At 40.7% G+C, this 27,499-nt stretch overlaps 1 protein-coding gene across 3 annotated transcripts in view; it reads right to left on the reverse strand.

Annotated features, from left to right (window-relative positions):
• RAB27B (RAB27B, member RAS oncogene family) overlaps positions 1 to 27,499 on the reverse strand; it is a 185,341-nt gene that overhangs the window by 46,273 nt on the left and 111,569 nt on the right. The window contains exon 1 of one of the 3 annotated variants that reach the window (XM_045164068.1): positions 18,349 to 18,939. The exons of 1 other annotated variant lie outside the window; for it this stretch is intronic. The gene's annotated coding sequence lies outside the window, so the exon portion shown is untranslated. Of the gene's footprint in view, positions 1 to 18,348; positions 18,940 to 27,499 lie in introns of those variants that run through there. One more of the 3 variants, XM_045164066.1, reaches the window with a different exon arrangement.

Genomic DNA, 27,499 nt, shown 5'->3' on the forward strand with positions numbered 1-27,499 from the left:
CTTGGAGGGTATATTTAGTCTCACAAGCAGCATGATATTTCTAATTAACATCATGTTCTTAAGTGGAGTTGTCTGGCGTCGGTTGGAGGCCATGGCCTTCCTCATTCCCTGGTCACCTCATGCTGACTCTCTAATCCACAGGCAAGTACAGATGGCCTCTCTCTACATTTTATTTTATTAAAAAAAAATAATTTTTTATATTTTTATTTTTTTAATTGGAGTATAGTTGCTTTAAAGTGTTGTGCTTGCTAGTTTCTGCTGTTCAACACAGTGAATCAGCTCTATGTAAACATACATCCCCTCCCTGGTGAACCCTCCTCCCACCCCAGCCCCGACTCCCATCTCACCCCAGGTCATCACAGAGCGCCGAGCTGAGCCTCCTGGGCTACCAAGCAGCTTCCCACTAGCGATCTGTTCTGCACATATATGTCAATGCTACTCTCCCAATCCATCCCACCACCCCCTTCCCCCACAGTGATTTCAAAGACACCAAAACAGTAACCTCCTCAAATATATCTCCTCCTATAATCTACCAGAGAGCTGAGTAACTCCACCATCACTATCATTTCATCTGAAGTTCTTTAGAACATAAATGTCAGCATAATACATGTGATAGTACTGCATTTCATTTCAGCATCCCAGAAATATACAGAACATTCAGATCCCTTTAGAAATCCTTCCTAGAACAACAAAATAGTATTTATGCCTTGGGCTTTCTTGTCAACACACTAGCAATTACATAAGGTCCTTTTCTACATCACTTATAAAACTACCATTAGAAACATTATCTCCTCTGTGCCTGTGCCATAAAGTTACTCTTAGAACGCATAATAGAAAAAGATGTCTCTCTCAATAAATTGTATACTTTTTAAAATTTGACAAGAAAAGCTACAGTGCTCATTATCTTTTTGCCTGGAAGATCTGAGTTCAATTTTTGGCGTGAATACAATAATCATCAAGTTTCTCTTATTTAACTATTTACTTCTCTTTAATTCTGAACTATATGACTCAGTTTTTGCTGGTTTTTAATTCTTCTTTTATCTACTTGACTGCATTTTTATCACTAACCCTCAACTACTGCAAATCCTTTTATGGAAGGAAGTAAACAGAGTCGATTCTTATTATTCATGGTAGCTTTATTCTATAAAATCACTGCCAACACTGAATTAGCAAACATGAAGAACTATTCCTCCTTCTAGGGAAAATACAGGGTGAGGTTCCTGTGAGCTTCTGGTTACAATATTTTCACCAAGTGATCAATACATCATCTTGTTTTATGTGTGTTTCTGTTTAAAGAGGGGCTTCCCAGGTGGTTCAGTGATAAAGAACCCATTTGCCAAGCAGGAGACGTGGGTTCAATCCCTGGGTCAGGCAGATCCCCTGGAGTAGGAAATGGCAACCCACTCCAGGATTCTTGCCTGGAAAATCCCAGGGACAGAGGAGCCTGGCAGGCTACAGTCCATGGGGTCACAAAAAATTCAGACATGACTAAGCAACTTAACAAAAGCAACTGTTTAAAGAGACCTTATTTAATATAGATTGTTGATTCAATAACCCTGAACTCACAGCTAACAGTGCCCTAACTCATGCCTGAATGACATTTAACACACATATATTCTTCATAAGACACGTCACAGCTTTCTTGAGCTTAGGAACACGAGACAGACAGCCCTTCAGCAATATGCTTGGGAGCTATTTTAAATAGAAAAAGTATCACCTAAATGCACAAAAATGCAAAAAATGTGGCTGTAAATAAACCATGAAAAGGACATTTGTTTACTGTGCGGGAGTTGAGATAAGAAGGGATAGCGCTGACTTCTTTGACCTCATCCGGGAACTTGCACAGAATGTTCCCCACTCCAAGCATGGCAGTCAATGACTGCAAAAACCACCCTGAGTATTGACTGGGGAGTTAGTCACAAAGGCATCTCAGCCAGTAGGCGAGGTCACACATACATGATCCATACATTGGGAGGATGGAGTGTACGCTTTCCCAAAGTGAAGGTTTTATTAAATTTTGGTCAATTAGCACATTAGCAACAATCAGAATATTAAGTCATTGAGAAGAAAGGAGAGCCCCCAGGTGTGGAAACAGGAGCAGGTACTTTTTGGTGACTTCGTGGAAATGTGAGAAAGGTAAAGTCAAGAAGAGCAGAGGCAGAGGGGGCAGCTAGAGTGCCACAGGGGACTCGTGTCCCCGGGAAAAGTAGAGAAGAAACAAGATGAGCCTACAAAGGAGCCTGCATTAACCTACTTCACAAGTTGACTTTTTTCCTATGGCTGCTGCTGCTGCTGCTCCTGCTAAGTCGCTTCAGTCATGTCCGACTCATAGCAACCCCATGGACTGCAGCCCACCAGGCTCCTCTGTCCATGGGATTTTCCAGCCAAGAGTACTGGAGTGGGGTGCCATTGCCTTCTCCTTTCCTATGGCAGTGACCCTTTTATTATATCCATAGTTATACAATATTATATTATTTTGCCTTCACAAGTTTACTTTTTTTCTATAGCAGTGACCCTTTTGTTATATCCATAATATATATTACATAATATTATATTATAATGCCTGTTCCAGTAGATTCCTACCCTAAAGGGAGAAATGCATATCAGGCTATATGACCAAGTATTATTACATAATATTATATTATAATGCCTGTCCCAGTAGATTCCTACCCTAAAGGTAGAGATGCGTATCAGGTTATATGACCAAGTATTGCCATGCTAATATGTCTGAGGGAAAAGTAGCTTGGTACATACTTCGTTAATTTTGGCCAAATCGTTACTAAAAGTTGTAGTACCAGGTTCAGAACGGGGACTCCTGTTTCTGGCTTTGATGATGAAAAACCGAATTAAACCAAGAACAGCGCACTCCCCTCGCCAACCCCTCTATTTTCACAATGCCACCAATGTAAACACACACAGGAGGCAAAACCTGGGAGAAAGGCAGATTGGAAAAGATCCATGTGAATTTTGTAGGACTAGTAGTAAAACAGATCAGTCCATTCAATTAGGATGTTGCATAGTTACGTCCTCCAGGGATCAACTATGTAAGAAGTAGCTCTGAATGAAAACTTATTAGCTCATGAAGTGAAAATCCAGCCTGGTTTTCTGCCTATACTTGACTTGGGGCCAACACTAATTAACCCTCTTGGCTCTTTCATTCAGTGAAAATTAGTGGGATTACTAGCGCCACAGGGCTCCGCAGATATTTCAACTCATGGTTATTTGTCATAGCTGATGGCTGAGTCAATGTTTCTTTTCACAAAGTTATCTTCTGTAGATGATATTGATATATAGATAAACTGTAACTGTGCACTGTGCTTTATTCATGCACTTGCCTTGGTTCTTGAAATCATACTCTTGTTATTTCAGGACCACCCCCCACCCCTGATTACTGTGATACTTCTCTGCCCACTGAAGCCATCTCAGGGTAACGGACATGGCTTCTTTTCTTTTTTAAGAAATATTTTTAAGAAATATATTTATTGGCCATGTCAGGTCTTAGTTCTCGCATGTGGGATCTAGTTCCTTGACCAGGGGTCAAACCCAGGACCCACATATTGGGAGCATGGAGTCTTAACCCCTGGACCACCAGGGAAGTCCCTGGAAGGGCTTTTCTGATTCTGGAAGCACTTATACTTTCTGGGCTTCAAATTTAAGACTATGGTCTTAAATCTATTTGAATGAGCAGCTGGCAAACAGATTCCAGCATAGGAGGAATGGTTGCTTTAATATTCATGTTTTTAAAAATTAGCTTATTCTTGATTATCTGAAAGGGGAGAAAATGTATAGCTTGATTTTGGCCTAACTTTATAGAATTCAAAGTAATCTTTCAAAGAAGATTTCATCACTCACCTTTTATATTTCAGGAGAACGGAAATAATCTTTTTATCATATGATACCTAAAGCATTGGAATCAAGTTCAGTTCAGTTCAGTCGCTCAGTCATGTCCAACTCTTTGCAACCCCATGAACCACAGCACGCCAGGCCTCCCTGTCCATCACCAACTCCTGGAGTCCACCCAAACCCATGTCCATTGAGTCGGTGATGCCATTCAACCATCTCATCCTCTGTCATTCCCTTCTCCTCCTGCCCTCAATCTTTCCCAGCATCAGGGTCTTTTCCAATGAGTCAGTTCTTCTCATCAGGTGGCCAAAGTATTGGAGTTTCAGCTTCAGCATCAGTCCTTCCAATGAACACCCAGGACTGATCTCCTTTAGGATGGACTGGTTGGATCTCCTTGCAGTCCATGGGACTCTCAAGAGTCTTCTCCAACACCACAGTTCAAAAGCATCAATTCTTTGGCGCTCAGCTTTCTTTATAGTCCAACTCTCACATCCATACATGACCACTGGAAAAACCATAGCCTTGACTAAATGGACCTTTGTTGACAAAGTAATGTCTCTGCTTTTCAATATGCTGTCTAGGTTGGTCATAACTTTCCTTCCAAGGAGTAGAATCAAGTAGACTGAGCTAAAAGTTCAAATGTGTCTAATTTCCAAATAAGCCAGTTGGCTTTGCTTTCTTTTGTAACGATTTGACATTGTCCCCTGGCCCGGATGGTATGCATCAGGTACACACCAGTGTGGCTCAAATGTTCCTGTTATTCTTACTGGTCCTCAGGTACCATGGCAGTTGTTTAATGTGTTTAATACAAACCCCAAGTCCCTTGGGAAATCAGGAGCAGAAACAGGAAAGATGAGTGCAAATACATCCCTGATGCTCTTTCTAAACCCCAAGTCCAAGGTCTCCCTTCAGAATCATCTTCTCAATATAAGGCAGTTTGGCACTGCTAAAACAAAATCATGAATTTTACTGAAAATCTAAAATTATAGCTTCACTATTACCACAAAGCTTTAATAAATATCAATGGTACATGGTGCTAATTTTTTAAAATGCCTTCCTGAACCTCAATCACCAGAAAAAGTTTAACCACAAACTCATCAGGTTAGATTACTTGCTGACAGAAAGCCCAGTGACAAGGGTACAAGCAAATCTGAAGGACAGTGACTGACTTCATAGACGCTTACAGTTTCTGCTCATGAAAAAAACAATACAAATGTATGAATTTAAGATATTTTGCCTGAAACTAGCAAATCTAAGGTGAAATTTTTAGTTGCAGCAGCCCTCCAAACTAAGAATATTTTTAAATAGGCATTTTGCTCTTACAAGTAGAGACAGATAAAACTTAATTAATGGCAGTGGGTGTTTTAATTAATGACAGTCAATATTTTGAATTCTGCTTTAGCCCACAGGAAAAAGGAATTCTACCTAGCCTATTTTGAGTTTGAGCCTAGCCGGAGTTTGAGCAAGCTCCGAGAATTGGTGATGGACAGGGAAGCCTGGCATACTGTGGTCCATGGGGTCGCAAAGAGTCGGACACGACTGAGCAACAGAACTGAACTGAACCTAGCCTATTGATATGTTCTCAATGGACATTTTTTTTTACATTATTGTGTAAGCTTTGATGGACTTGATAATGCCCTGATACACTGTGTCATGCTTAAAAATTATGTGAAAATATCTATATAAATTTCCTTTGAAACATAAAGCTTTATAGAACTCTTTTTCTGAAAAAAACCCTCAAAAACCTCAAGTCCTCATTGAAAAGACTAGAAATTATTTCAATATATTTGTTTACATGTTCTAAAAGTTCTGCAAAGAAAAATCCATAGAATATTTCTAAAAATGTCAATAGTTATCTGACACAGGTTCTCCATATAGTAGAATAAATAAGAAACTGCTTACATATTACTGCTTACAAATAAGAGAGTAAACCAGTCTCATTGCAGTTTTCTAAATTTTCTAAAACTGACTTAATTATTTGGGAAATAAGCCAAGTACAGACAGAAAACCAGGACTAAAATTTCCCTTGATGAACTTATTGATTTTACTTTAAGGCTATTTCTGCCATAAAAGTCTTCTGCCATCTGACATTTAATCTTTCTTGTTACTTGACAGTGCTTCCAAATATTTTTATGTGGCAAATACCGGATGCAGTTTTGCTTACTATGATCCATAAGGTATGTTTTTGTCTCTTAGAAAATCACACAGTTATCTCTTTGTGGGTGTGTGTGTGCTCAGTCGTATCTGACTCTTTTCGATCCCATGAACTGTCACCTGCCAAGCTCCTCTATCCACGAACTTTTCCAGGCAAGAGTGCTGGAATGGTTTGCCATTTCCTACTCCAGGGAATCTTCCTGGGGTAGGATCTTCAAGGGATCAAACTGGCGTCTCCTGCATTGGCAGGTGGATTCTTCACCACTGCGCCACCTGGAAAGTCCTTTTGTGCCACCATTGTGGTATCTCTTTGTGGTACCTGTGAATTGTCGAAATCCTCAATTTTGAACCACTTTATTCTATTGTAACAAGTCTGTATTTTTAGGCTGGCAGGCTGGAAAATGAACTGAATAGTAGATGGGTATGTATTTCTGAAGGCAGTAAGTCAGAGGATAGTAGTGGTTTAAGGATTACTCTAAAATTACCAAGATGCAAACAACCAAGAAATCTTTTGCTGTCTATAAGGCTGGCTATTTATTTTGCCTTTGTGGATCTGGAGCTCTTTAGAGAAACTACAGGTTTTATGAACCCACCTCTTATATTAGCAGTTGGCTGAGATTAGCTAAGAAAAAAATGCCACAGTTCCTGTTGGAAAAATACTCAAGGCAGTTACTGTTAACCTGCAGACTAACCAGTGTCTGACGGTTTATCAACTGAGTTTATTTACATCTACTTGTCAGGTTCACCCGGAAGACAGGAAACTAAGAACTTACTGTTAAGGATACACAGGGAAGTGTTTCAAACAGTTTGGTGATCAAGCCTCAAACTCTATGAAAGGGCCAATTTCCTTTCCAAGGGTGGAGCCTCTTCCTTTCCAAGAGGCTCTACAGAAAGGGCATCCTTTCTTCAAAAGGACCATATTTTCAAAACTAGGGATTTGAATATCTGTTTAACCCAGAGTCTGCCCTAGTAACGGAAGATTTTAAATGGTGGTTGCTCCAGGAATTCTGGGCCAGGGTGTCACCATCCACATAAGCTACATTAGCTTTTACCGATAAAGTTATTTTTGCTCCAAATTGTTGCCCTATAACTCTGTTCTTAAGTCTGGAATGTCTAACAGTAGGCATGCCTTTGGATTTTTGCTACATGTGAAAAAGCAACCATGGTTACTTGGAAGAGTGATTCATTATGTGTTTTCAGTCATAGCTACTTTAGCAGAAATTAATTCCCCGAAATGACTGGTTAGTAAGCCACTGATTTCTAAGCTTGAAAGCAACACACTGGTACTAGCACTGTATAAAAGTATCAAAAGAGATAAAAGTGGGCTCTGAGAGGAAAGTAGGCTCTGAGATAAAGTTCCGAGAGAGATCAATTTTACTCAACCTGTACTAAAAAGAAAATTCTTTGTTCCACCTTCAATAAATGGCAAGGAAAAAAGATACAAGGAGACAATCTTCCCTCCTTGATAAAACAGACACATAAAATTATTTGCCTAGACAGAATTTTAGGGGCCGTAGGGAATATTTGGCCTTATAAAAAGCTTCATTATTTCCAATTACACAAGAGAAGCTGAGGATATATCATGTCTACAAAAGTTTACTGAAAAGCATTTCTGTTTCTTCCTTAATAAAGGTTCATGATAAAACCTACTATTGTTATGGATTTACTTATAGACCCCAATGTTATCATATGAACATAGTTCTGGAAACTCACTCCTGGAATGGATATCATAAAAATATTCACTCTCGTTAATTCTAACACCAGTTCATTTCAGATCCAGTTAAACAGGAATATTTTCTGAGTAATCAGAATTAAGTGATATAAACAAGTTTATTAAGTGCAATAAACAAACAAGAATATGTTATTCAAGATTTAGTATATTCAGACTTTTTAAAATTAGTACAGTATTTAAAATATATTCTCAGTATCTAGGGGTGCTAAATAATTCATCAGGCCAAGAGAAAGGCCCTAAATAGATCAAAAACTTTTATTTCTGCCTATATACACCCCTTTCATTGGGACTCTGTGATTAAGAGTTGATTTTCCTATTGCTTGGGTCACTCAGTTCAGGTTTGCCTTTAAATTGTGCCTGGGGCCAATTTTGGCAACCATGTTAAAAGAAACTAGATTTATAAAGATTATGGCTAGAATGGGAAAATGTTTGTTTAACTTCTCTCATCCCCTTCACACTCTGACATATAGCCTGTATTCACTAATACAGCCTGAAATCTCAACAAGTAACATGTAAAAATTATTCCAAATAGGAAGCAGTTGTAAGAGAACGCAGAATTTGTAAAACTGCACCCATTAAAATCAAAATTATCAAACTTCTCATTTTCTTCCACAATGGCCTGAACTTGAAAATTGGTTCATTCAGTGGGTACATTCTGCAGCTGCTGCTGTTTCAAAGCTGAAAATAAGGAAGCCTGTTATCAGTCTTTAATCCAAGATTAAACACCAATGCAAGCTTTCACCCTTGACAATTCTGCCTAAAAGTCATAATTTATAGTGATCTATAAATGTTCATCATAAGTTACACAAAGCATTTTTTGCAATGATATTTGTCTTTTCTTCATATTTATTGCTATACTACCACACAAGTGGGAGTGCCAAAAACAAGACATCTGTGTCCCTATTGCTAGCTTACCTATACTGAAACCTCAAACAAGAAAGACACTGGTATTTCCCAAGAGAATATATGAAATATTGATGAATTTACAGAAGGGGATAATCTAGAAGATTCACAGTTGGGTAACAGCTTGTAAATAATGTAAGTAACCAAATGCTAGAGAACAAAAAGGACTAAAGTCAACATGGTTTTAATTAGAAATCTTGACTGGGGTATTTGTAGACATAGATTATGTGTCTAACTCATAGATGAGTCATGAAAATGTTGTTTAAAAGTTTTCTTTCTCTATCTATAATAATCAGAACACAGATAACTGAGCTATTGGCATATTATGAGAAGGCTTTAAAAAAAAACACATTTGTTCTGAACTAGATGCCTGAAATTATGCATCCGTAACAAAGACAACCTTCAACACCTGCATAGAAAGAAGAGAGAGAACGTCTCAATAGGACAAGTAGTCATGCAGAAAGTTCTCAGGCTGATTATCTAATAATCAGAAATAGTTGCGATGGAGAGTGAGAGGCAGTCAGATGGTTGTATAAGGAATGTTCTTAAATGTAGCAACATATTTCCCAAACTGTTTTGAACAATGAACTGGAATGAGTATCAACATGGGAATGGACAAGGCGTTGGGAAGAGGAAGTGGGAGACAGAGAATAACTTGCCTTAAACTTGGTCAGTGGACACACATTTACAAGTCAATTATGTAACAGTATTTACATGGGTTGGAAATTTCAAAAGTAATCGTTACTAGATAATTATCCTTTAATTCTTTTAGAACGTCGAGATACATTGTGTTACGCTTTGGTAAGCAGATCCTGAGATTAGAAATGTCATAAATTCAGACGCAGCAGAGTTGGAACAAAGCTATTGAGTACAACAAAGGGAATGGCAGTTAATTTGTTCTTCAATTAATATGCTCTGGGCATCAATTATTGAAGCATGATATTAATGAGCCAAAATCAATAGATTCAATCACTTGAGTACTCTGCTCGGTCTTTTGTTCTATGGTACTGGAACACATTCCTAACCGAGCTATGACATGTCAGTTTTCACAAATGGGGCTGGGAGAAAACACGGGTGAACAGAATCCTAGGGCATGGAAATATTTAAAGTGGTTGCCCCACATACAGGGATAAATGATGCTCGATTCATAACTAAGAGCTACAGGCATATTTATCCTCCCAATTTAATAATAATAGCAATCAACATGATTATATATAACCTTACATTTCCCCTAAGTCCTTCCAGAATGTAAATGGCCTTATTAGCCAAAGCTGATTGGTGCTGACAGAACAGGAAGAAAATCATGACTCCTATCTTATGGCCACTAAACCTCCCTCTTCCCAGAGTCTCCTTCAGAGACGGCATTAGGTCTTACAGATTTTCGTGATCACTTGCAGACCAGCACTTCCCAGTTGCTATTATCAGTCTGACCTCTCCTAGCAGGTTTAGATTCCTGAAGGTGTTTTCCTGGTGAATCCAGTTGAATCACTATAGATGCCTGAAAGCCACAGGTCTTCTCCTCCAACATGCTTCACTTTCTCTACACCTAATCTCAATTCTGGGAACCTTTCATTTATCTAATGCCTCCTAACGGTTGAGCCCATAAAACTTTCTCTTTTCTCCTACAGCTGGTCAATGCCATTCATTAATTCTCTAATCTGACTTCGCTTCTCCAACCTTAACCGTCTTTTGAGCTCATTTCAGACCATTTGTATGTACCACTTCTAACTGCTCTCTCTACGGTTTTAGCCCCCTTAGGTTTTATCTTCCTCTTTATTACCACGATACTGTGTTCAAACCACTAACAAACTTTTACCAGGTTATGCTCAAATTATCTGCTCATGGATCTACCTCAACAGATTCTAAGCTCTTCAGGAGCAGGAACTACGTCTTCCACATCCTTTCGATCAAACGACTAAATATGCTGCTGACACAAAAACAGCACATAATGAATATTTCTAATAAACAATTCAGATATGTAAAAAGTATACCAGAAACTAAGTTGCTATTATTAGTTTTAACATGATAATAAATAATTTTAAATTTCAACTTTAACATGACTCAGTTCAATTCAGTCGCTCAGTCGTGTCCGACTCTTTGTGACCCCATGAATCGCCTCCCAGCAACTTGGCATTTTCTCTAAAGTTTATACTCTGCAGGTAGAATTTGTGCTCTCTGAAGGATGTCAAGAATTCTTGGATTTTTATTTTCATGTTTTGGATCAAGTGGCAGTGTGCATTAACCTGTTTTTAGCAGAAAAGACTAAAAAGCAGTGAACTATTTTTTAACCCTCTTATTTCAATTTCTACACACGTTTAAAGAACATAATTCCTGAAAAATAAGACAAAAATGTTTCTACTGGTAATAAAACATGATGAAACAGAATACATGTCTTTCTTTAAATATATAGTGAACATTTATGAAACCTTGAAATTTACTCTTTTGAATTAGCTTTCTGTTCTCAAGGTGCCAAGCCTATCCCCTTGCTGCTGCTGCTGCTGCTAAGTTGCTTCAGTCGTGTCCAACTCTGTGTGACCCCAGAGATGGCAGCCCACCAGGCTCCCCCATCCCTGGGATTCTCCAGGCAAGAACACTGGAGTGGGTTGCCATTTCCATCCCCTTAAGTATATGCATATTTGCTTATATTGATTTTTTTTTAATTCCCCGTCCCCCCTACTATATTGATTTTAAGAATCATTGCTACTCTGGACGAATTGCAGCATACCTCAGTCTTTATTCCACTAAAATCATCCTAATCCAACTCCTTCCAGAATGAAAAGGATAGGAAAAGAGTTTCTGGTCCCATGGGCCTCACACATGAGCTGACTTCAAAAAGTCAAAGTGTACTTGCAAGCATGAAAAGCCAGAAGGAGTCGGACCCATGAAAACCACACTTGATTTGCAAAGCTGTGTTGGGAACCAGAGAGAAGAGCATTACAGCTCAAAGGAAATTCATCTTCATCACAACTCAGCTATTATCATAGAGCCGTTTCACAGAGAAAACCACACCATAAAACTCAAAGACCTCCCCCACCTCACACCGGAAACAGATGCTCGCCAGGCTTACCAAGTCTGCAGAGTAGGGCAAACCTGCAGTGGGTGAAACCATCCCCCATTAGAAGGCAAAACATATGCAGGACATAGGGCCTCACCTTCCATTTCTCATCTCGCTCTCACCTTTGTCTAAGAATACTCTTTGCAATCTTAAACGGAATGAGTTCTCACCAAATGTGCAAACTCCTGGGGTGGGAAGAGGGCACCTCCATTAGGAGACTATCCAGGAGCAGTACTAATAATGAGTTCTATATTCTACCTTTGTCTCCTTGGTTTTTCTAGTAGCTAAGTGAAAAAAATTACAATCTAACAAGGAGGGTTGGGGAAATTGCAGTTTTTAGGTCAGTTTCAAAATGACTAGCACCTGATGATGGCTTAGTCCAGTCCTGAGAAAAAAGCAAACCCAAAGGTGTTCATTCCATTTTATTGCTACTATGCAGTCTTCGTCAACTAGCATCCTGTTTTTTTTTTAATTTTTATATGATTTTTTAAAGTCACTTTCCAGTTAGAGTTATTGCAAGATATTGGCTCTATTCCCCATGTTGTACGATGCATCCTTGAAACTATCTTTCAGCCAGTAGCTTCTACCTCCTGCTCCCCAGTCCTTGTACTGCCCTTCTCCCAATGCATAACCACCGGTTTGTTCTCTATAACTGTGAGTCGGCTTCTTTTTGTTTTATTCACTAGTTTTCTTTGACATGACAGGTTAGTTGTTCAGTTGGGTCTGACTCTTTGCGATCCCATGGACTGTAGCCCGCCGGGCACCTCTGTCCATGGAATTTGCCAGGCAAGAGTAGTGGAGTGGGTTGCCATTCCCTTCTCCAGGGCATCTTCCTAAACCAGGGGTCAAACCTGGGTCTCCTGCATTGCAGGAAGATTTTTACCACCAAGGAAATGACATTTTAGTTTTCACACATAAGTGATATGATACAGTATTTATCTTTCTTTGACTTATTTTACTTAGTATAATGCCTTCAAGTCCATCCATGTTGGTGCAAATGGCAAAATTTTGTTCTTTTTTATGGCTGAGTAGTATTCAGTGTGGGCTTCCCCAGTGGTTCAGCGGTAAAGAATCTGCCTGCAATACAGGAGATCAGGAGACTCAAATTCTATCCCTGGGTCGGGAAGATCCCTGGAGGAGGGCATGGCAACCCACTCCACTATTCTTGCCTTGAGAATTTCATGGACAGAGGATCCTGGTGGGCTATAGTCCATAGGGTCACAAAGAGTTGGACACACCTGAAGTGACTGAGCACAGTATTCCAGAGTGTGTGTGTGTGTGTGTGTACACCACGTCTTCTTAGCATCTCATTTCTAACATAAGATTAAAGAGTAGGGCTTTGTCATATTATGTCGTATTTATTTGAATTTGTTTCTACATGTTTTTAACCCTTAGTTGTAAATACCAGGATATTTTCACTAAAGTGATTTTTCCTAGGATACGTTTTGCAGTGTCTTCTGTATTGTTTCTCATAGAATCATTCACCTCCAAGCTCTGAGAGGCAGCCTTTGATAACTGGCATTGCCAACCTTGGAATGATTAAGATCAAAGTTTGAATAAGGGAGGGACAGGGCCAAGACTGGGTGTGATAGTTTCTGCCTCTTTAGTTGTTTTGTTCACTCAAAAAAAAAAAAATTAAGAAATTAGCAAATTAGATGCATTGCTCCAATGCTTCCCAGCATTTGGAGAAAAGATTTCAGAAAATCCGAGGTCTAAGTCAGCTCAAGGAGGCACCTTGGGTGAATATAAGAAAGCTCCCGATCTTGGAAAAGGCTTCTATTATTTTAGGCACTAAGAGAGGCCAGGTTTTCTGTTCCCTCTTTGAAAAATCTAGTTTCATTCTATACTTTTTTAAAAAATATTTTCACATATCCAGAAACACATATTAACAGTGCATTCTTTATGAAAATGTTGAATCACAGCCCATGAGAGCTGAGCAACGCTTTTAACAAGCTTCTCAGACTCTGAGGACCTTGCTTACGTTAGATTGGACAAATGTCACACAGACCCATTTTGCCTTTTCTAATTATTTTTGTTCTGTATCCCTCAGGTCAGATTTAACTCACAGTTTCACTTTTCTGAGCAAGTTAAGAACAGAGCAACAAGAAAACAAATCGGGTTGACCCCAAGTTCACTATAATTGACAATAAATTTATGGGTTACAGAAAGAAAGCTAAAATAAAATCTTGAATATTTTCTTAAGCCTCTTAAAAAGAAATTTGCCCTCTTTTATAGAATTTATGTCTTTCTCTTTTTCTCTCTGTGTACATTGTGCATATATACTTATACATATATATTATGAATATCTAAACTCATACATATAAATACATCTATAATTATGAATATCTATCTATCTGGATACATAGGTACATAAATGAAAGAGAGGAAAGAAACAAGGGGAAAAGGAAGGTAAGGAACTAAACAGGAAGCAAGAGTTACCTGGTTACCCAGGTCTAGAGCTAGACAATAGGGATATTAAAGTAATCAGTCTATTCCTTTTGTTGTACACAGGAGAAAACTGTGCCTTAAGGAAACTAAATGCCATACTCATAGCTTTACTACTCAGCACCAGTATAATTTGATTAATGATGGGCTTCTTAAAGGTTTGATTTAAATCCCACCAATTTATACCTATATCTGCCTTTTCTAAAATTGTTCCCCAGATTATGTGAATCTTGATATCTTTGAATATAGTTTTACCTACTAAAAAAGGTTGTTATTGCATTTCTGAATATTAGACATTTGGTTTCTATGGCAGCTACAATTGCTATATACACGTGTGTGCAAGCCCAACTGCTTAGCCGTGTCTGACCCTCTGCAACCCCATGGACTGTAGCCCACCAGTCTCCTCTGTCCATGGGATTTCCCAGGCAAGAATACTGGAGTGGGTTGCCATTTCCTCCTCCAGGCAACTGCCATATACTATGATGTTATTTACTTTACTTTGATGCTATGTTCTACAACTGTATAAACTAAATTTTCATTGTTATCTCTTAATATGTGATCTATAATATCTATCAAATATCAAACAAATTGTGTTCTTTCTTGGGTTTGTAGGATTACAGTTTTGAAAGAGAGGTTGAAGGTCATTTAGTTCAGCTTCTCAGTACAGACAATTCTCTATAACAAATAATTCATGGAGTGGACTTCTTAGTTTTCTCAGATAGATCTTTTCCCGTCTTTGCAATGACTTCCCAGGTGGGCTTCCCTTGTGGCTCAGCTGGTAAAGAATCCACGCGCAATGCGGGAGACCCAGGTTCAATCCCTGGGTTGGGAAGATCCCCTGGAGAAGGGAAAGGCTTCCCACTCCAATATTCTGGCCTGGAGAATTCCATGGACTGTATAATCCATGGGGTCGCACAGAGGTGGGCCCCAGGTGGTCTCTCCAGCCTCACTCTGTGCCCCTCTCTAGCCCTGCTTTCTAGTCTCTTCTGTTGTTTTCAGTCCCTAGGCTGTGTCTGATTCTTTGCGACCCCATGGGCTGCAGCCCGCCAGGCTTCCCTGTCCTTCACCATCTCCCAGAGTTTTCCCAAACTCATGTCCATCGAGTCAGTGATGCCATCCAACCATCTCATCCTCTGTTGCCCCCTTCTCCTGCCTTCTATCTTTCCCAGCATCGGGGTTTTTCCAACGAGTTGGCTCTTCACATCAGGTGGCCAAAGTATTGGAACTTCAGCTTCTTTTCAACAGACAATATCTAAATGATAGTGTCTCCTTCCTTCACTCAGAATAAAAATCAAAAGCCAACATGCTTGCTTTCAAAGCCCTCTGTGACCTGCCCCAGTACGACCCTGCCCCCAGGGACACAGACAGCCTTCCTTGCCACTCCTGGAAGTTGCCAGGCAAACTCTTGCTTGTTTATCCTTCAGTCTAGACAGCTCTTCCTCCTTGTAACCATATGGCTCACTCCCGAGCTTCCATAAGACCAATGTTCTAATGTCACCTTCTCAGTTAGACTTTCCCTGGGCACCTGATCTAAAGCTTCAATACTGGCTGGGCGTCTCACTGCCAGTGTTCGTTCCTTCTCTGCTTTACATTCTCGTCTAGCTCTTATCTCCAATGTATCACAGATCTAACTTGCACATCCATTTATTCTCTAAAGTAAAAGGCAAGTTCTCTGGAGTCCAGTCACTTTTGTGCATTTGGTCCACTTCTGTTCACACAGAGCCCAGAATAAGGCTTGACACTATTAATAAATATTTAAGAAGTGAACAAGAAATGTAAGTTCTTTTCCTCAACTACACTCACCAGTTGTTTACTTAGAAAAGACAACTTATTTAGAATTTTTTGGCTATGTGTTAAACAGCATTTTATTTTCATTACTGATAATCCAGACAAGTTTCCTTCATTGAAGGAGGGCTTATGAAAGAAGGTTAATATTTAAAGAATATGAATAATGACTGCAAAGGGAGTGAAACAAGTTTAGTAATTCTCTCAACTCCATTTATGGGGTTTACAATTGGTTTTTATTATGCTTCGTGGTGTTGCTACTTCCTACTATAGAATAAATGTCAGCTCCATTCTACACCTAATAATGAGTGAAAAATTACACCCCTTCAGCCACCAACTCCAGCAAGTGACTTACCCTTCATGGGAAACACCTAGTTTGTCCTGTCTGTTGTTACAGTAATTGTTCTCCTGTCTCTCAAAACTGCAATTACTTGCTTAAGAGCAGAACCAAGGTTGGTTAACCTACCTTGATGAATCAACTCAAGAAACTGGATTAATTGTGAGCTGAGCTTTATGTGAATAGTTGGTCTATGTTTCATGCTGTCCTGATCTGCAAGACCAAAAACCCAACCAAAAATCTACCAGGCTGAAGGTGGGAAAACAGCAGAGTTCTGTTTTTGAACCACCTGGGGCTTTGGATGGCTTCTATCTTTCCAGAAGTACAGTTAAATATAATGAAAAGCAGTTCAGAAACCAGTAGATAATTTTAATAGAAGCTGGTGTGCCAAGGAGCTGAGCAGATCAATTATATTAGAGTTACCTTCCCTATCAGGTAGTCAGATTCCTGTTCCAGAAATGGCCTATGAGAGAGTTGTGGTTTGCTTACATTTGACAGATACCCTTTGATTCCTTCTTGGCATCTTTGAGAACAGGCTTGTCCGGTTTCATTGGCAAGGTTCTGTTCTTTCGAAAGCAAAGATGGTAACATTTATGGGAGGCCACTGTCAGTTTGTAAGCAGAAAAGCCTCCTTAACATTAAACTATCTGCCAAGATTACCTTGTTTTGGTCATTCCTAAAATCCCTTCTTGCCTTCAAGAAGGACTGATTCCCTCCAGGTAGAGGATTAATGATAGGAAACTGTGAAAAATAAGTATATGGGGGAACAGCACAAGGTAGGTATGGCTCTCACTTCTTACTACAATTTGGACTTTACAGTAGCTTGAAAATTCAATAAACTGAAATGCCTGAGGCTATTCTGCTGAAGTTAACTTTTCTGTTAACTTCAAATTTAGAACTCTATAACGATGCACATAAAACATATATATAGATATATGTTTATCTATAATATTACTGAAGATGTATGAATGTAACTGAATATTAAGAACAGTACATCTTTGAAACAGACTAAAAATCTATAATTATTATTATGTTCAATAATAATTTTGTTGCTAAGAACTCAGAGCCTGGAAGGCTGCAGTCCATGGGGTCGCTAAGAGTCGGATACGACTGAGCGACTTCCCTTTCCCTTTTCACTTTCATGCATTGGAGAAGGAAATGGCAACCCACTCCAGTGTTCTTGCCTGGAGAATCCCAGGGACGGGGGAGCCTGGTGGGCTGCCGTCTATGAGGTCGCACAGAGTTGGACACGACTGAAGCGACTTAGCAGCAGCAGCAGCAGATACACAACTGGAATCATACATATCCTTAATTTTAGGTCTCGAAATAAAAAGCAGTAACAATGTTAAGCAGTGTGTAACAGCTAGTAGCAAGTCTGATGACTTTGACCAAACTCAGCCTTTTCCTAGGGACAGAGGCTCCAGCTTCTGCTTAGGGACATTCCACCTGATTCAATAGCTTTCAGATAATGAGATAATGTTGTAGGGAGTTGGAAACTCTTGGAAGCTCATTTATTATGACCAGTTGAACAAACACACGTGTACACACCCTTCTAGGACTGCAATACCCGGATCACAATTCTGAAAGAACAGGTTTAAAAAAAAAAAAACAACTATCAGACAGACTCTTGATTTCTCTGGGGCTGTTTCACCTGAGGACGGACAATCCCTTGTCTCACCTCACGAAACGACTTCTCCTTAAATGAACCTCGAAACACACGATGATGATGAAGAATTGTTATTTCGGTTGTCTTTGAGATACAGATGGAAGGAAACTGACATTGCTAAGCCAGGTTCTTTTTTTAAAATCCCAACCAGCTGTTTGATCGGCGAGGACCAAAACAAAGACAGACACCAGCCAGTTTTCTGAGACATCCGCGCCCCCACCACGCCTGCACCAGAATCCCGGGTGGAAGCCGCCGATCCAAGGCGCTCACACCCCGAACCCCTCTCCAGATCCGGGGTCCCTCGCCACCGGCCTACATCTCCCCATCCACGTCTCACTTCCTTTTCGCAGGCGAGCCGCTCGGCAAACCCCCCGAGTGGGTGGGAACACATTCCAGCAATAACAGCCCGGCTGGCCACCCCAACTCACCAGCCTGCGAAGTTTTCCTTGGCGAGAGGTGTCGGGTTTCAGAGGTTTCCTTCCCCCTTCCCCAAGCCCTGGAACTCCTGGACACCAGCCGCGGCCCGGGGTCTGCCTTCCAGGGCGACGGTCCCGGGCACCGCTCCGATTTTTTTTCCCCCCAACCTGTGGCTCTGGATCGCTCTAACAGCCGGCGGGTCCCTAGCCCCTGCCCGTCGGGACAGCAAGCTGCAGGACTGGAAGCACCACCCCCGAGTCCGCCGAGCCCCGGGATCTGCAGGGCTCGTGTGTGACGAAGGCGTGTCTCCCAGTCCTAAGGCGGACGTGCGGGGCGCACCTCCGGCTAATCTTGCTGGTGACTCAAAGGCGCTCGGTTTCTGCTCCGAGTTCTCGGCTCTGTGGGTCTCCAAGCCCCAGCAGCCAGCTCATTTTGAGTCCTGGATTTTTCGATGTTTTCTTGGATTTCTCTTTTCCAAAGAGCCCCTGGGCACTGTGAAAACGGCTTCCAGGGCACTGCATTTTCTCCTCTGGGAGTGGAGGTCTTCGTTAACTAGAGACCAAGGAGTTGCCAGTGGAGAGGGGAGAAGGGCCTCCGGAAATAAAAGGGCTCAGAAGGAAATCCGTGTTTTAAAAGTTAGGGTCTGTTCATAGGAATCTGTTCACCAGGATGTGCTGCCCTCACCTTTGCCTCCTACAGTCATTTCGGAGATCTGCAGCTGAGTCAACAGGGGTCCTGTCTATGAGGTCAGAGGAAACCAGGCAGCACACACACTCACTGAACACATCTTTATTAAGCAAAACACCTGGAGTAACAGGCAAATTTGGCCTTGGAATACGGAATGAAGCAGGGCAGAGACTAATAGAGTTTTGCCAAGAAAATGCACTGGTCATAACAAACACCCTCTTCCAACAACACAGAAGACTCTACACATGGACATCACCAGATGGTCAACACCGAAATCAGATTGATTATATTCTTTGCAGCCAAAGATGGAGAAGCTCTATACAGTCAGCAAAAACAAGACCAGGAGCTGACTGTGGCTCAGACCGTGAACTCCTTATTGCCAAATTCAGACTTAAATTGAAGAAAGTAGGGAAAACCACTAGACCATTCAGGTATGACCTAAATCAAATCCCTTATGATTATACAGTGGAAGTGAGAAATAGATTTAAGGAACTAGATCTGATAGATAGAGTGCCTGATGAACTATGGACTGAGGTTCGTGACATTGTACAGGAGACAGGGATCAAGACCATCCCCGTGGAAAAGAAATGCAAAAAAGCAAAATGGCTGTCTGGGGAGGCCTTACAAATAGCTGTGAAAAGAAGAGAAGCAAAAAGCAAAGCAGAAAAGGAAAGATATAAACATCTGAATGCAGAGTTCCAAAAAATAGCAAGAAGAGATAAGAAAGTCTTTTTCAGCGATCAATGCAAAGAAATAGAGGAAAACAACAGAATGGGAAAGATAGGGATCTCTTCAAGAAAATCAGAGATACCAAAGGAACATTTCATGCAAAGATGAGCTCGATAAAGGACAGAAATGGTATGGACCTAACAGAAGCAGAAGATATTAAGAAGAGATGGCAAGAATACACAGAAGAACTGTACAAAAAAGATCTTCACGACCCAGATAATCACGATGGTGTGATCACTGACCTAGAGCCAGACATCCTGGAATGTGAAGTCAAGTGGGCCTTAGAAAGCATCACTACAAACAAAGCTAGTGGAGGTGATAGAATTCCACTTGAGCTATTCCAAATCCTGAAAGATGATGCTGTGAAAGTGCTGCACTCAATATGCCAGCAAATTGGGAAAACTCAGCAGTGGCCACAGGACTGGAAAAGGTCAGTTTTCGTTCCAATCCCAAAGAAAGGCAATGCCAAAGACTGCTCAAACTACCGCACAATTTCACTCATCTCACACGCTAGTAAAGTAATGCTCAAAATTCTCCAAGCCAGGCTTCAGCAATATGTGAACCGTGAACTTCCTGATGTTCAAGCTGGTTTTAGAAAAGGCAGAGGAACCAGAGATCCAATTGCCAACATCCTCTGGATCATGGAAAAAGCAAGAGAGTTCCAGAAAAGCATCTATTTCTGCTTTATGGACTATGCCAAAGCCTTTGACTGTGTGAATCACAATAAACTGTGGGAAATTCTGAAAGAGATGGGAATACCAGACCACCTGATCTGTCTCTTGAGAAATTTGTATGCAGATCAGGAAGCAACAGTTAGAACTGGACATGGAACAACAGACTGGTTCCAAATAGGAAAAGGAGTTCGTCAAGGCTGTATATTGTCACCCTGTTTATTTAACTTCTATGCAGAGTACATCATGAGAAACGCTGGACTGGAAGAAACACAAGCTGGAATCAAGATTTCCGGGAGAAATATCAATAACCTCAGATATGCAGATGACACCACCCTTATGGCAGAAAGTGAAGAGGAACTCAAAAGCCTCTTGATGAAAGTGAAAGAGGAGAGTGAAAAAGTGGGCTTAAAGCTCAACATTCAGAAAACAAAGATCATGGCATCTGGTCCCATCACTTCATGGGAAATAGATGGGGAAACAGTGGAAACAGCGTCAGACTTTATTTTTCTGGGCTCCCAAATCACTGCAGATGGTGACTGCAGCCATGAAATTAAAAGACGCTTACTCCTTGGAAGGAACGTTATGACCAACCTAGATAGCATATTCAAAAGCAGAGACATTACTTTGCATAACAAAGGTCCATCTAGTCAAGGCTATGGTTTTTCCTGTGGTCATGTATGGATGTGAGAGTTGGACTGTGAAGAAACCTGAGCGCCGAAGAATTGATGCTTTTGAACTGTGGTGTTGGAGAAGACTCTTGAGAGTCTCTTGGACTGCAAGGAGATCCAACCAGTCCATTCTGAAGGAGATCAGCCCTGGGATTTCTTTGGAAGGAATGATACGAAAGCTGAAACTCCAGTACTTTGGCCACCTCATGCGAAGAGTTGACTCATTGGAAAAGACTCTGATGCTGGGAGGGATTGGGGGCAAGAGGAGAAGTGGACGACAGAGGATGAGATGGCTGAATGGCATCACTGACTTGATGGACGTGAGTCTGAGTGAACTCTGGGAGTTGGTTATGGACAGGGAGGCCTGATGTGCTGTGATTCATGGAGAGTCGGACATGACTGAGTGACTGATTTGATCTGATCTGGCCACACCCACGATCCTGGCTGGCTCTCTTGAGATCACATCTCAGACAGACTAAGACATCTTTGGTGTTTAGACTTATGGTAAGAGCCCAGGGTTGAAGACATACAATAGCAATTGACTTATTTTTCCCCACTGTGAAGAAAGTGAAAAAGTTCCAAATGTGTTGCTTGCATACATGTTGGTGAACAGTGAGGTGATTGCTTAAGTGTTCACTGTTTGACCAGTTCTGACAGAGTGCCTTAGAGACAACGGGAGAGGCACTGACAGTATCAGCAATGGATCATCGTGGGAGAAGCGCTGCCAGAGGAGTTTAAAACAAAAGAACCTAAAACCCAAACCAAATGCAAGCAAACCATAGCAAAGCAGCAGAGAAGAGCAGTGTTGGAGAAAACATGTGGTTTCACAGGAAACTGTCTATTCTACTAAGAAAATTCGGGAGAAGCTCTATTTTCTGTGCCTCAGTGTTCTTATCTTGAAAGTGGGGAGAATAAAATGCCTTTGTAGGGTTATTGTCAGTAAATGAGTTCAGATCAGCAAAGCACATAGACCAGTGTTATAGTAAAGTCTTTAAGGGTGTTCAGTTCAGTTCAGTTCAGTTGCTCAGTAGTGTCCAACTCTTTGCGATCCCATGAATTGCAGCACGCCAGGCCTCCCTGTCCATCACCAACTCCCAGAGTTCACTCAAACTCACATCCATCGAGTCCATGATGCCATCCAGCCATCTCATCCTCTGTCATCCCCTTCTCCTCCTGCCCCCAATCCCTCCCAGCATCAGAGTCTTTTCCAATGAGTCAACTCTTCGCATGAGGTGGCCAAAGTACTGGAGTTTCAGCTTTAGCATCATTCCTTCCAAAGAAATCCCAGGGCTGATCTCCTTCAGAATGGACTGGTTGGATCTCCTTGCAGTCCAAGGGACTCTCAAGAGTCTTCTCCAACACCACAGTTCAAAAGCATCAATTCTTCGGCACTCAGCTTTCTTTATAGTCCAACTCTCACATCCATACATGACCACTGGAAAAACCATAGCCTTGACTAGACGGACCTTTGTTGGCAAAGTAATGTCTCTGCTTTTGAATATGCTATCTAGGTTGGTCATAACTTTCCTTCCAAGGAGTAAGCGTCTTTTGTTGCCTACACATTATTTTGGTAACAATTATCTGCTCCTTTCTCCCAAAGTAAAGTCTGATTTATAAATACTATTCTGATCTACTGGGAACTATTATTGGAGGTTCGGGTTATAGATTTTCAAATATATATGCTGGGAATATATATTTATAGTATAATCTATTTTGCATCAGCAATATCTGTACTGCTGTGTGTGTCTATGGGGCCTGAGAGAGAGAAAAGAAATACATAAACAGCCTTGACTTTATTCTTCTTTTCATAGCACGTTAATTTAAAATGATTCTCTGTACATGATATAAAATGGTGATCTGTATTCTTCACTTAGTTTATGTGTTCACTTACTTAATCCTACCAGCTGTTACTTCCCATATTCCACAGCATTCATGGTGCCTTTATCCATAGATCATCTCACTGGACTTTCACAATGTTGCTTTGAAAGAGACAAGGCATCTATTATTTTTTATTGTCCTCATTTTTAAGAATGAAGAAACTCAGGTTGAGAAAGTCCCAACAACATGCCCAGAATCCCAAGGGTCCAGGAATGTAGGATCCAGATCTGCTGATCCGGAAGGCAAAGCTCACAGTAGTCAGGACACCGTGCTGCCTGCCTTCCGCTTAAGGGGAAAGTGCCTCTCGTGAGAAAGTCTAACACACACAGTTACCATCTGCTCTCTTTGCCACCCTCACCTTCTCTAAAAGGTAAGTGTGTCAGCTGCCTCGTAGGGCTAACTCCTGCAGGGACAACTCTCTAGGAGTCACCTGCTACACAAGTCCTGTGTTTCTAGTTCCGAGGCTCCGAGGCGCTAGTGTTACACGGGCATGCTCTTCAGCTACTCCAGAGGGTGGACCTTTCCTTCCCTGTGGGAAGAGGGTTCCAAGGAGGAGATGGCAGTGGGAGAATATGAGCAAAATGGTTCCCAGCCACTTCATGAAGGCCACTTTGACCAAAGACAGAGCAGAATAAAAAACCCTGGAAAACCATGAAAACAAGGTGACAGCATCCTGTGATATTAAAAAAAAAAAAAAAAGCCTTTCTGCACCTGGCGTTTGCATAGCACAAATTCAATAGACATAGTTTCTCTCAATAAGCTTATCACTGAATAAATACAGCACTAAGGTAAAGAGATAAATAAATGTACCTGAGTGTTTAAAATGGTTAAACACCTCTCCCTCCCCAATCTCCTCTGACACAAGAATGAACACATTTGGAGGACTTCCCTGTAGGCCCAGGGGTTAAGGCTTCCAATGCCGGAGGTGTGGATTCGATCCCTGGTTGGGAAGTTAAGATCCCACACGCCTCACGGCCAAAAAACATGAAACAGAAACAATATTTAACAAATTCAATAAAGACTTTAAAACTGATCTGCATCCAAAATACACTTTTATATGCTATGAAATCATAAAGACAGATAAAGAGGAGAAGAGAAATCAAGAGATAAATAAACTGCAATAGACAGTTTGGAAAAATCTAAGTCAGATGGAAGCTGGGTAACTGATCAGGAAGAGGAGGAGTTGTATACTGCTTGCCTGTAGGAGGGGTGATGGATGAGAAGCAGTAACTCCTTGTGTAACCTGAGAGGCTCAAGCCGAGGAGGCGGAAATACCATCTGAGAAGGAGGCCAGCTGGTGGGGTGAACACAGGGATTTGGTTAGACGTCTGTATTCAGAATGTCCGGACCCAAAGTTCACTTCCCCACCGCAGTACAATCAACCAATTGTACATAAGTCTCTCCATCTGCTCAACTCAGCCTCCAGGAGACTGAGGTTTATTTTCTGGTGAAAGTAAACTAGAGTATTTTGTGGTTTAACAAGATGAACTGAACACATGCATTTTTACTCTGCTCCTGTAGAAAATGAATTAAAAACAAGTGGACTTCAACATAGTTAAAAAAAAAATTCAAAATTCAAAATACACTAAAAATTTTACAAATTTGAAAGATGGGTGGATTATAAAATGGACAGTCCAGGAGTATAATTATTTGTTAAGCTATTAAACACACCAAGATATGTCATTCTGAGATATTAGCAGCCCAGGAATAAAAAGAACAAAAACATCTTCCAGAAACATAAAGCAGATAACATACAAAGGAAAATAATAAAAATTGTATTGGATTTCTCAAGAGTAATAATGGATCCAGAAGACTCTTTAAGTGCCTTCACAATTTATGAGTGAAACTATTTTGAAATGAAAATTGTGTACCCATACAAAATGTTAGCCAAGTGTGATTAAAATATGTTTAGACGTGTAAAGAACCAAAAACATAATGCCTTTATTGTGTTTAAGGAAGGATCCCCAAAATAGGCTTATAAATCAAGAAAGAGGAGATGGAACCCAGGAAATGAAGGCCCAACACAGGAGAGAGTGAAGTGAATTCTCCATAACAACAGGCCTGGATAGAAGCAGAAGAGTGGACAGCAGAGGCAAAGTCTCCTGGAAATAATTAGTTCATGGACATGTACATTTGAAACATTTTTGATAATGTCCATGTAGCAGAGTGTTCATCCAGTTCCAGGTTTTCTCTTCTGAGCATCCCACTGGATTTCAATTCTTAGCCCTTTGCCAGTAGGGAGGCATGTAACTGAGTTCCAGCCAATAGCATGTGGGCAGTAGTGACCTACACCACTTCCGGGTCATTCCCATAAAATGACCTGTGAGATCCTCCATGGTTTCTCTCTTTCCTTATTGGTATCCAGACATAAAGACTAGTGAAGAGCTCTGAAGCCCTAGAAGACATTAAATCCCCGAGATGAAAGAAATTGAGGCTCTGAATGATTGTGTGGCATAGAAACCCTAACCATCACCCTCTGGGCCATGGCATGAGCAAGAAGTAAACTCACACTGAGATAAGCCAATGAGAGCTTTTGGAGTTGTTTGTTAAAGTAATTAGACTGTTCTGTTACAGTTTGAAAGACCATTTGGGGGCATTTATGAGTCATTTATGGGCTTCCCAGATGGTGCTAGTGGTAAAGAACCTGCCTGCCAATGCAGGAGACACAGGTTTGATCCCTGGGTCAGGAAGATGCCCTGGAGGAGGGCATGGCACCCTACTCCAGTATCCTTCCCTGGAGAATCCCATGGAGAGAGGAGTCTGGCGGGCTACCGTCCACAGGGTTGCAGAGAGTTAGACCTGCCTAAAGCAACTTAGCATGCATGCATGAATAATTTATATTAGGTACAAAGTATACTAAACAAATTGAAAAAGGATATTAATAACTCCAGGAGAAACACAAGGTTATGACTAAAGAAAAGTAATAATAATACAGCATTTCATTCAGATGTTAATATAATCAGAATATGGGAACTCTAACAAGAGAGTAAACATAAGCTACGATATAACTGCATGTGAAGCGTGACTATAGGGAAAGATGGTATACATATGTGCAAGAGAACTAAATACTCAAGTATTATACATAGAGTCAATAAACAGTGTGTTAAATTGCTAAACAAAGAAAGGCAGGATAAGCAAACCTTTAAGAAATACGCAAGTAAATATAATAAAAATCCACTAAAAGAGTCAAAGTCAAGGATTTTGCTGTAGGGATTGAGACTAGGACTTAATTGGAAATCTGTGCTATTTTTTTTAAGAATTTGAACACCTTTTTAAAAAACTATGAGATGTTTTTACCTTAGTAAAAATAATATTAAAGTGTTTTAAAATATACAGAGGAAAACAAAAGATATGTGTTCAATAGAGAAACATAATTCATTATTACTTTCACATATTTTCGCATAATAGCCTAGGAGCGGTGGAGAAAGTGAATTTGGGGTGCAGACTGAAGGTAGATTTGAGAGGTTTGCACAGTCGTTTATTGACTCAGCAAACATTTATTAAGTAACATGCGCCTGATCCTTAGGGCTATCAGGCTCTAGAGATGAAATGGAGAACTTGAAGGAAAAACGTAAGGTACACTGAGAAAAGGAACACTGAAATACGGCTTCCCTGGTGGTCAGACAGCAAAGTGTCTGCCTGCAATGCAGGAGACCCGGCTTCGACCCTGGGTCAGGAAGATCCCCTGGAGAAGGAAATGGCACCCCACTCCAGTACTCTTACCTGGGAAATCCCATGGACAGAGGAGCGTGGTAGGTTACAGTCCATGGGGTCGCAAAGAGTCGGACACGACTGAGCGACTTCACTTTCCACTTACACTGAGAAAAGGAACATTTCAAAGTTTTAAACAAAAAATATATTTGGTTTCTTCTCTCTCGTCCTAGGTGACATGAGCCACTGACTTAGTTTGCCTTTCGTAACTTCAAAATCGTCTTATAAGAGGTCCACACTGATGAGATCAGAGGTTTCCTAACTCACCCCTCTTCTGGGTCTGAAGTGAAGGCTCTGCCAGCTAGTCATGCTCAGGCTTGCCTCCACCCTCTGCTGACCTGCAGTCCATATGAGGTCTCTCTAATCACAAATAAAAATCAACCCCTCCCTAGGGTGAGGAGGCCCCACAGTATGATTAAAACTCACAGGACTGGACTCCCAGGTCATGCTAGTTTTCCTAACTACTTTTAAAGACATGATGTCAAGGAATATATATACCTGAATGAATTTCTACTGGCAATTATTTTAAATGTGTAACACATCAAGACCTATTTTAGGCATTAAAGTGGACCTGTTCACATAATTATATGTATGTATAGCATCTATTTTATGGTGATGTCTTAACTTCCCCACTGCTAATTTCATTTTGACCTCAGTTTCTTAAAATGTGAAATGGACATACACTGGAACTTTACATGGTAATTATGTAACTTAGCCTAATTCTCTCTATGTTAAAGAAACATTCTGTGGGAAGGGACTAAATGGTTTCATGAATAATGTTTGCATATAGACGAAAAACAAAAAATGCTATAATT

This window comes from Bubalus bubalis, chromosome 22 (genome assembly GCF_019923935.1).
Source record: "Bubalus bubalis isolate 160015118507 breed Murrah chromosome 22, NDDB_SH_1, whole genome shotgun sequence".
NCBI lineage: Eukaryota > Metazoa > Chordata > Mammalia > Artiodactyla > Bovidae > Bubalus > Bubalus bubalis.